The following is a 9,351-nucleotide window of genomic DNA, read 5'->3' on the forward strand; positions in this document are numbered from 1 at the left end:
TATCGTGAAAATGGCAATACTGCCCAAAGTAATTTGTAGATTCAATGCTATTCCCATTAAACTACCATTGGCATTCTTCACAAAATTAGAAGAAACTGTTTTAAAATGTGTATGGAACTAAAAAGGAGCTCATATAGCCAAGACAATCCTAAGCTGGAGGCATCATGCTACCAAACTAAAAACTATACTACAAGGCTACAGTAACCAAAACAGCATGGTACTGGTACAAAAACAGACCCATAAGACCAAGGGAACATGATGGAGAACTAAGAAATAAGACCACACATTTACAGCCATCTGGTCTTTGACAAACCTAACAAAAACAAGCAATGGGAAAAGGATTCCCTATTTAATAAATGGTGCTGGTAGAACTGGCTAGCCATATGCAGAAAATTGAAACTGGATGCCTTCCTTACACCTTATACAAAAATTAACTCAAGATGGGCTAAAGACTTAAATGTAAAACCCAAAACTATAAAAACCCTAGAAGAAAATCTAGGCAATACTATTCAGGACATAGGCATGGGCAAAGATTTCATGACTAAATTGCCAAAAGCAATTGCAACAAAAGCAAACTTGACAAATGGAATCTAATTAAACTAAAGAGATTCTGCACAGCAAAACAGACCATCATCAGAGTGAACAAGCAACCTAGAGAGTAGGAGAAAATTTTTGCAATTTATCCCACTAACAAAGGTCTAATATCCAGGATCTACAAGGAACTTAAACAAATTTATAACCAAAACACAAACAACTGCATTAAAAAGTGGGCAAAGGACATGTACAGAAACATCTGAAAAGAAGACATTCATGCGGCCAACAAACATGAATAAATGCTCAACATCATTGATCATTAGATAAATGCAAATCAAACCCACAATGATATGTCAGTCAGAATGGCAATTATTAAAAAGTAAAAAAAACAACAGCTGGTGAGGTTGGAGAGAAATAGGAAAGCTTTTACACTGTTGGTGGGACTGTAAATTAGTTCAACCACTGTGGAAGACGGTGTGGCGATTCCTCAAAGATCTAGAACCAGAAATACCATTTGACCCAGCCATCCCATTACTGGGTATATACACAAAAGAATATAAATCATTCTATTATTAAGATACATGAACACATATGTTCATTGCAACACTATTCACAATAGCAAAGACATGGAATCAACCCAAATGCCCATAAATGATAAACTGGATAAAGAAAATGTGGCACATATATACCATGGAATACTATGCAGCCATAAAAAGGAATAAAACCATGCCTTTTACAGGGACATGAATGGAGCTGGAAGCCATATCCTCAGCAAACTAACACAGGAACAGAAAACCAAACACCATGGGTTCTCACTTATAAATGGGAGCTGAACAATGAGAACACATGGACACAGGGAAGGGAACAACACACACTGGGGCCTTTATGGGGGTTCAGGGGGAGGAAGAGCACTAGGAAAAGTAATGCATGCTGAGCTTAATAACTAGGTGATGGACTGATAGGTGCAGCAAACCACCATGGCACACATTTACCTATGTAACAAACCTGCACATCTTGCACATGTACCCTGGAACTTAACAAAAATTGAAAAACAAAACCCAGAGTGATGGAGCTCAATGGAAATGGCAACTGATCCTAGGCCTCAACACCCAAGGGGCACAAGGGCAGAACTGAATCAAAACATAGTTGGTTTCCCTTGTGATTCTCTGTATTTTAATTTGTGCATTTAAAAACACTATTCTGACAAGGAGGTCCACAGGGAGTCCGTAATTGTGAGTCTGCATCCATGCATCAATATAAAGGTTAAGAAACTCAGCATCCAAAAGCAGTTGAGATTGACTGGAGGTTCAGGGGCTGTAAAGTCCCCACATAGGAACACCAGTTCTGTGTTCTAGATCTTCAGATTTTTCAAGACAAGCCAGAAAGTTAGACTTTTAAATTACACTTTTTAATTTTTCAGTGATGGCAGTTAATTCAGTTCAATCTTGGGCCTCTACTCTAAACGTCCCCACGCTCTGTCTTGTTCATTTTGCCTATTTTCTTCTTCTTTTTCCCACAATTTCATGGGATCTCTTGTCCTCATTTTTACACCAGTTTTTAAAGAAATGGTGTATTTCAAACTTTTAATACTACCTTTTATTACACTGGTAATACCTGTTCTTTGCAGATAAATCAAAAATTACAGTCAATAGAATTGGTGTCTGAACCAGATCTGTTAAGATCTCATCGCACATTTAATTTTGACCTTCCTATGTCTCCGAATATGCCATCAAAGGGCAATATTATGCTACATTCAAATTATCTCTCTTCTGGATCAGAAGTCCACTCACCACTGCTTCTTATTTCAGCGAAAGCCTCAGAAAGGCCAGGTGTGGTGGCTCCTACCTATAATCCCAGCACTTTCAGAGTCCAAGGCCAGTAGATTGCTTGAGCTCATGAGTTCAAGGCCAGCCTCGCCAACAGGATGAAACCCTGTCTCTACAAAAAATTCAAAAATTAGCCGGGCACGGTGACACACAACTATAGTCCCAGCTATTTGGGTGGCTGAGGCAAGAGAATCACTTGAACCCATGAGGTGGAGGTTGCAGTGAGCTGAGATCACACCACTGCACTCCAGCCAGATGACTGAGACATGGCCTCCAAAAAAAAAAAAAGAAACAAAAAAGGAACCTTCAGGGCACGACCCTGTGTTTTCTTAGGCAAGTGTTACCAGTACTGCAGTTATTGATCCTCTTTCATTCAGGGCCAGATGGGTCTGCTTCCTGTTCTTGGGAAGTTAGTTTTTCTAGATGTTCTTCGCTCATCATTAAGATATCACCTGACTTAAATCCTTAAATAATATATGTATACAATTAATACATTCCTATTGTCAAAACAAAACCAAGACTCATAAAGCAAATGATTCTTCATTCTCCTCCTCAGTCTCCAAAGTAACATCTGACTCCCTTCACGAAAAATTGTTGTAAGGTTGGCTCATATCTTCCGTCTATTTTCTATAAATACATATATATGTTCATATGCAAATATGTAGCTTGGATTTTGGACATAAATGGGATCATGTTTAATATTGAAAATTGTTGCCTTTTTGTTTTGATATATTTGTGTCAATATTTATACATCTACCTTGTTCTTTTTAAATACTGCTGAGTATTCCATAGTGAGCATGTACCATAGTTTAAGTAATTTACAGGTGATGTGTATTTAGGTTTTATTCAATTTAGCCCCATTATAAATAATGCTTTAATAACGTATTTGTTTATGTAGGGTGGTAGAATATGCCATCCGAAAACATACCATTTTTGCATTAGGATTATTTTGAGCTGAAGGCAAGTGAAAAGAAGCTACTAAAAATACAAAAATTAGCTGGGTGTGGTGGCGGGTGCCTGTAATCCCAGCTACTCAGGAGACTGAGGCCGGAGAATCGCTTGAACCCAGGAGGCGGAGGTTGCAGTGAGCCAAAATCGTGCCACCGCACTCCAGCCTGGGCAACAGGAGCCCCTGCTGTCCCCCTATTTGCCTAAAACTAGGACATAAATTTGTAAAGGTGTCCTTCTTTTCCCCTTTACCAGGAAGGACACAAGTTAATCACTGTGGAGACAATTCTAGACCCTTGTCATCTGGAAGACTGCATCAACTTTATTAACTAGCCCTTATCGTCCATCAGTTTTCTTACAGATTTTCCTTCTGACAATTTGCTGCACTAGAAACTCAGAATCTTTTTTTTTTTTTTTGTCTTCTCATGGCTCTAAAATTTACTGTTGTCATTGAGATGCTATATAAGTGCAAGTTCCAACTAACCTTTGAGTTACTCAACTCTGAGTGCTTCCATATGTATGTGTGATGAACATGCTCATAAACTTCTGTTTGTTTTTCTCTTATTGGTCTAATTTACAGGGCCTCAGCAAATGAACCTAAGATGGGTAGAGGAAAAAAATTTTTCTTCTTCTACACATATATATATCTCTTTGTTTATATGTGGGAATATTTATCTAAGACAGAAACTTCAGGATAGGATTACTAGATTGAAGATAATGCATTTACAATTTTTGGCAGCTACTACAAAATTACTCTCCAGGATAGGCTTTTAAATATACACTTCTTTCAAGAGTTTCTAAAATGATATAATTTCACTTTTTAAAGTTTTTGTCAATCTGATGAATACAAAATTAATTTCTCATTTTAAAAATTCACATTTCCCCAATTACTATTCAGATTATGCATCTTTTCTATGGTTAACATCTATTAACCTTTTTTTCTAGTTTTTGAATTACCTGTCCATATTTTTTGCCGATTTTTTCTGTCGGGTTGATTGTAACTTTTGGTCATAAAACTTTGGCTCATTAAATGGGTTGCAAATACTGTCCACCCTGTGATGGGGTTCAGGACATGTTACCTCAAAATTTGGTGTGTTGGCATTTAGAAAAACAACAGAAGCAGGAAGGTTTCTATGGCCTTTCCCCATCCTTATCCTCTGAAGCAGGCTATAAAACCTAGGAGGGATTGTCTGACCTTTCCCTGAAGCAGGTCATGACACTCTCAGCTGAGGTGTGCCCTCCCTATACCTAGAGGAAAGGAACATCCTTATCTCTGAAGAAAGGTCACAGAGAAGAATATGAACTAATAGGACTTGCTAAATTTCCCACAGTTTATTATCATTAGATTGTACTCTTTGTCCAGTCCTATTTCTCCACAGCTATCCACTTCATCAAATCTAACATGAAAATACATACAATTAACCATTTTTTCAGGTCTTCCACTTCTTACAAAGGCTCCCATGTCACATAAAACTTGGATTAAATAAGTTTGTATGCTTTGTTCTTGTTAATCTATCTTTGTTTTACGGTCTTTAGCCACGAACCTAGTGGTAAAGAAAATAATCTTTTTCCTTTTTTACACCTCTGTCACCTAGCTTTTCGTATTTTTTATAATATGCTTTGTGATATATGCAAAAATGTATATGCATGTTTTGGTTAAAGTTTCAATCATTCATAAATGACTTTGAGGTTTATTTCTTGATTAGCAAACTTCTCTGCTCCAAAATAGTGAAAATAGTTTTCTATGTTTTGTGTCTGATAGTTTTATAGTCTCTTTTCCCCTTTAACTATTTAATCTACCTGAAATTTACTACTAATAAGTACTCTTGGTAATTACAGTTTAAAAAGCATAGTGTCTTTATCCTCCTTCTAAGCCAGGTAAGTACCTTCCTATGCTTCCACTTATCTCACTCTTCACTTCCATCTCCTCACACTGTCTCCCATGGTTAAGCCCATCTGGAATTTTAGTTTTGTGGTGTCACCCTGACTCATCTTCCTCTCACACCTCACTTTCAATCTACTGGCAAATCTTGTTTTCCTGATCTTCACCATGATTCAGAATCCTACTTCTTATCACCATCTTCACCATAACCACCCTGGTCCAAGTTCCACCATCTCTTGCATAGGTCGTTACGTGATCTCTTCTCACATCTCCTGCTTCTATCCTGCCTTTTGTTGTGAGCTGCATTATACCCACCTCAAAAATGTGTATGTTGAAGTCCTAACCCCCAATACCAAAAAGGGTAGACATATTGGGAGACAGGTTGCTATAGCAGTGATTAAGTTAAAATGAAGGCCTTAGGGTGGACCCTAATCCAATATGACTGGTACACTTAGGAGAAGAGATTTGCTGTCTGAAAACTAGGAGATGCCAGCAACCAGCAGAGCTCCAAAGGGGTGTTAACGGCTTTTACTTGAGGAGTCCTGAGGTCTGAGCCCCTAGGTAGTGTTGCAGTTCATATTCATTCCCTCCACCCGCAGCTTCAGTGAATGGGGGCATATCACAGCTCATTCGGTCCCACCACCCACATCTTGGCGAGAGGGGGCGTGTGGCACCCAGCGGCTTTTTTTCCCCCATTGCTAGGCAAGCAGGAAGGAGGGTTAGAGTGTTACAACTCCTTTCTCATCTGCTGTTCAGCAGTTTCCAGGTTCTTATCCAGCGTCCAAGAGGAATGAGGTATGTGGACACTAGAGAGTGAGCAAGACGGAGAATAATTTTATTGAGCCACAGAAGGAAAGCTCTCAGCAGAGAGAGGACCCTTCTGTGTGAGAGGGTAGCCTTCTGTGTGAGAGGGGTCCCAAAATGGGGAGACTCACGTGCAGAGGAGTCCAGAGTTTCTATGGTCTCAGAATGGGGGAGTTTGTGCTAATTGGTCCATGAGCAGGCCTGGTAAAAGCACTATTTGATAGGCTAAAAGGCATGGAGGAAGTTCACGCTCCAGTCGTGGACTCTACCACAAACTGGCAGCTCAGTCTTTGGGTTTCAGGCTCTCTTTGGCTTGAAGGTCGGGATTCACCCGTACCCATCCTTGTCTGTCCAGGAATTTGTCTGGCTTCCGCCACTTCAGTAATATTAATTTTATCATTCCCTTTCCACAGGTTTACACTGTAATGTAAAACCTTGCTTCGTAGTAATACCACCTTTGCAAATTAAGAGAAACCCGTAAGAGAAATGTGACATAGTTGACTCTACCTTTCTTCTAACCTCCAAACTGTCCTTTGTCATTCCTGGGTGTAGACCAAGCTAACTTTGGGAAGAATTTAATTTATAGTTTAACCATAAGGCAAGGATGATAATATTTCTTCCCAAAACTAAATTGCCTTTGTAAAACTAATAAAAGCCCACAAGGTTAAGATTATGAGAGGGGCCTGAATTCTGCTAAAATGTATGTGCAGTGAAATGATAACCAACAATTATTCCAGGGATCACAAGATTCGTAATTTCCCCAATTACTCCTGTAGATAACATTACTACTGTAGAACCTAAGATTGGTTTTTGAGATTTTTTTTCAGACTTTTGCATTTCTGACAACCAGCTGAGCTGCAACCGTCTACCCAGCCCTGCAACTCGTGACTCAACTGGTCCTGTGGCCCCTACCCAGAGGTGAACTCAGTACAGGGGGACCATTTTTCACACCCGTATAATTTCATCAACAACCACTCAACACTCCCCATTTCCTACCCCACTGCCTGCCAGATTATCATTGAAAAACCCTAACCTTTGAGCCTTCAGGGAGACTGATTTCAGTGACAACTCTGTCTTCTGCCTGGCTAGCCTTACATTAATTCAACTCTTTCTTTACTGAAATACCATGTCTTAGTGAACTGAGTTCTCAGTTAACTGTTTTTCATCTGTGCAGTCGGCAAGAAGAACCCGTCGAGCAATTATGCTATTTTTACTGGTGCTGTTAACCTATCACACCATATTTAACTATGATATAATATTATTTAAAACCTTTTATCAATGTGAAAAAGATAGAAATTCTTTCTTCTTCATAACTGTCAATGGCTCTATATCATAATATATTAGATTTAATACATCAGCCCTTTCCCTGATAAATTAAATCTAATACAAATCAAATAAATCTAATATCTTTGCTAATCCAAAATTGCCCTCATACCAATTTGCAAGGTTTCTTTCAGTAATAAAATTCAAATATTCCATAAATACATCCTGACTTAATAGAATTTGCATGGTGACAACTATGCCCTTGGTGTTTTCTTTTGTTTTAGAGATAGGGTCTAGCTCTGTCACCCAGGCTAGAGTACAGTGGCACAACCTTGCCTCAATCATTGGTTTTGATTGTCAAATCATAGTTTAAACTTGCCAAAAAATGAATTAGAAACCTTGAGTTTAAAAATATGTACAGGCTAGGAGCTATTGCTTATGCCTATAATCCCAGCACTTTGGGAGACCAAGGAGGAGGGACCACTTGAGCCCCGAAGTTGGAAACCCAGCCTGGACATCATAGGGAGACCTCGTCTCTAAAAATTTAAACATTAGTCAGATGTGGTGAAACCACCTTTGCAAAATTATAACTGAGACAGTGAAAGAGATCTGATCTAACAAACTCCATCTTGTTTCTAACCTGTTGACTGTAGTCACCCTGTTGTACTATCAAATACTAGATCTTATATATTCTTTCTAACGATATTTTTGTACACATTAATCATCCCCACATCCCCTACTCTCCCACTACGCTTCCCAGCCACTGATAGCCAGAAATCTACTCTCTATCTCTGTGAGTTCAGTTGTTTTAATTTTTTTAGCTTCCACAAATAAGTGCAAACATGTGAAGTTTATATTTCTGTGCCTCACTTATTTCGCTTAATGACCTCCAGTTCCATCCATGTTGTTGCAAATGACAGGATTTGATGGCTGAATAGTACTCCATTGTGTATATGTACCACATTTTCTTTATCCATTCATCTGCTGATGTACACTTAGGTTGCTTCCAAATCTTGGTGACTATGAGTAGTACTGCAACAAACATGGTAGTGCACATATCTCTTCGGTGTACTGATTTCCTGTCTTTTGGGTATATACATAGCACTGGGATTGCTGGGTTAGGGGTAGCTGTATTTTTAGTCTATTGAGGAAACTCCAACCTGGTCTCCATAGTGGTTGTACTAATTTACATTCCCACAAACAGTGTATGAGTGTTCCCTTTTCTGCATATCTTTGCCAGCATTTGTTGCTGCCTGTCTTTTGGATAAAAGCCATTTTGCCTGGGATGAGATGATATCTCATTGTAGGTTTGATTTGCATCTCTTGAATGATCAATGATGTTGAGCACCTTTTCTTATACCTCTTTGCATTCAATGTTATCATTGATAAGTAAGGATTACTCTTGCCATTTTGTTATTTGTTTCTGGTTGTTTTGAGGTCTTCTCTTCCTTCTTGTATTCCTTTTAGTGAAGGTGATTTTCTCTGGTAATATGTTTTAATTTCTTGCTTTTTACTTTTTGTGTATCTGTCGTATGTTTTTTGATTTGAGGTTACCATGAGGCTTGCAAATAATACCTTATAACTCATTATTTTAAACTGATGACAACTTAACATAAACAAACAAACCAACAAGCAAAGAGAAAACTAATAAAAACTCTACACTTTAACTTCACATTAATGAGCAATAAGAAATTATATGAAGGTACAAAACTCTTTTGTCTACTCTTGACTGTATTTTCAAATAACTTGTCTTCAAGCTCACTAATTCTTCTGTTTGATCAATTCTGCTGTTAAGAGACTCTGATTTATTTTTCACTATGCCAATTGTACTTTTCAGCTGCAGATTTTCTGCTTGTTTCTTTTCATTTCAATATCTTTGTTAAATGTATCTCACAGGATTCTGAATTCCTTCTCTGTGTGTTTTCTTGGATTTTACTGAGCTTCCTCAAAGCAGTTATTTTGAATTCTCTGTCTGAAAGATATCACATATCTTGGTCACTCCAGGATTGGTCTCTGGTGCCTTATTTAGTTTGTTTGGTGAGGTCATGTTTTCCTGGATGGTCTGGATGCTTGTGGATGTTTGTTGATGTCTAG

This window comes from Mandrillus leucophaeus, unplaced genomic scaffold (genome assembly GCF_000951045.1).
Source record: "Mandrillus leucophaeus isolate KB7577 unplaced genomic scaffold, Mleu.le_1.0 Scaffold887, whole genome shotgun sequence".
In the NCBI taxonomy this organism is placed as follows: domain Eukaryota; kingdom Metazoa; phylum Chordata; class Mammalia; order Primates; family Cercopithecidae; genus Mandrillus; species Mandrillus leucophaeus.